Raw genomic sequence first — 2,435 nt, 5'->3', positions numbered from 1 at the left:
AACATGGAAACCTACATAGTCATAAAGTATTTATGCATTTTTTAAACTCTTTATATGTATGCACCATTGGTGACAAGATATTTCCTTGTCTGCCCAGGAACAGGAGAGCATAGCCCCCTGCAGCAGCCCCAGCTGTGCCCCCCCCCCAAACTATTCATCTCTACCATATTGTTTAATAGCTCGGTTATTGCTGAACTACATAGAAATCAGTTTAAAATTACCTACATAGGATTTGAAATCTATTCTGATCTAATCCACCAAGTTCTTTTTGTATAATAAAAGGAAATAAATATAATTCTAAGAAACTGTCTATATATTAATTACACATTTTGATCAGTTTTACAGTTATAATGTTGGGCTCAAAAACCCCACAGACTGTTCTTCCCCTTCAGCTGATTCTTCCGCTTTTTCTTATTATTTTGGGTTGAAAACCCCAACAGACTGTTCTTCTACTTTGGTTTATTCTTCCGCTTCTTCTTATTCTTAGCGCCCCCCATTTTCTAAACGCTACTCCTGCTACAGTTTTAGGGGTACAACACCCAAACTCCCCACACATCTTCGCCCTATAGCGGAGCAGGTTGCTTGTGCTTTTATAAGTGATCCCGCCCCCCGTCTTTTTGTGGCGCCGCTCAGAACCCCCCAATTTTCCCATTGACTTTGACAGGGAAGATTTTCATACTGCTGCCACGCTACACCCCCCAAACTTGAATAATATGGGGTCACCTTGAATGAAACAGCAACATTTGTTGGATGACCCAAAGTGGGAGGAGCCAACAACAGCCAATCAAATTTCACCCATTGACTTTTATGGGGAAATTGAAACTGCTGCCAATCTTACAGCTTTGAGGCTCCACTCCCCAAACTTGAATCACACAGTCATGGGGTCAGCCTGAATGAAAATATGATGATTGTTGGATGCCCAAAAGTGGGCGGAGCTGTGAACAGCCAATCAGGTTTTACCTATTAACTTTCAATGGGGGGTAAATCCAACCTGCTGCCATTCTCACAGTAATAACATCGGGGTCCCCAAACTTTGTAGAGTTAGGCACCAGGTAATTGCGGTTAAAGGTTAGAAAACATGGGCAGAGCCACCAACAGCCAATCAAATTTTACCTATTGATTTGGTGGAAATCCAACCTGCTGCCATTCTCACAGTAATAACACAGGGGTTAGGCGTCAGGTAATTGTGGTTCAAGGTTAGAAAAAGTGGGCGGAGCCACCAACAGCCAATGTGATTACACCTATTGAATTTTATTGGTTTGATGCCAGGGTTCCCAAACTTTGCACAGTCAGTCATTGGCTGACTACGTATTCAAGTTTTAAAACTAGTGGGCGAAGCCACCAACAGCCAATCAGATTTTACTTATTGACTTTCAATGGGGAAATTCAACCTGCTGCCATTCTCACAGTATTACCACCAGGGTCCCCAAACTTTTCACTAGGGGACTGCAGTTTTAGTTTTGAAAAAGTGGGTGGAGCCACCAACAGCCAATCAGATTTCATCTATTGATTTTTATTGGTTTGATGTCAGGGTTCCCAAACTTTACACAGTCAGTCACTGGGTGACTACATATTCAGAGTTAGAAAAAGTCGGCAGAGCCACCAACAGCCAATAACGTTTCTTTAACTGATTTCAGTGGGGGTATTTTAACTGCTGCCATTCTCACATGTTTAACGCCAGAAACCCCAAACTTTTCACAGCTGGTCAGTGGGGGACAAAGGTTAAAGGTTAGGAAAAGTGGGTGGAGACACCAATATCCAATCCATTTCCACCTTTAAATTTCATTGATTTATATTTAAACTGATGCCATTATTTAAGTATTCATTCTAATGTTGTTAAACTTTGGAAAGTTAGTCACTGGGTATTTCAAAGTTAGTGGGCAGAGCCACCAACAGCCAATCACATTTCACCTATTTACATTCAATAGGCAAATGTAAAATGCTGTCAGTCCTGAGTCTTTGTTGGTCACTGGGGGACTGCAGTTTAAAAATAGGAAAAGTGGATTGGGCCACTAACAGCCAATCAGATTTCATATATTGAATTTTATTGGTTTAAATTTAAAATGCTGCCATTCTCACACTATTTATGCCAGGGTGCCCACTTTTTGTCACTGGGTGACCGCAGTTCCAGGGTTTGAAAAAGTGGGCAGAACCACCAACCGCCAATCAGATTTCATTCAGTGACTTCACGTTTTTCAAACCAACTTGAAGTTTATTCTTAAACTTCCCTTTCTAGTTAAGATTTGTCTTCCCAGGAGGGCATTGTCTCTTTTCTGGGATCTTCCTCTGGTCCTCAAATCTCTGTGAGAGCCTCCATTTGAGCCTTTGGAAGAGGTGTCATTTAGTGTTTGTGAGGTCTTCTGCTTGTACTTTCTTTAAGTTCTATAGTTTGAATGTTAAAGAGCATTTTCAGTCTAGTTTGCTTTCCATTTCAG

This window comes from Xenopus tropicalis, chromosome 8 (genome assembly GCF_000004195.4).
Source record: "Xenopus tropicalis strain Nigerian chromosome 8, UCB_Xtro_10.0, whole genome shotgun sequence".
NCBI classification, from domain to species: Eukaryota; Metazoa; Chordata; class Amphibia; order Anura; family Pipidae; genus Xenopus; species Xenopus tropicalis.
Note: the sequence above shows the minus strand (reverse complement) of the source record.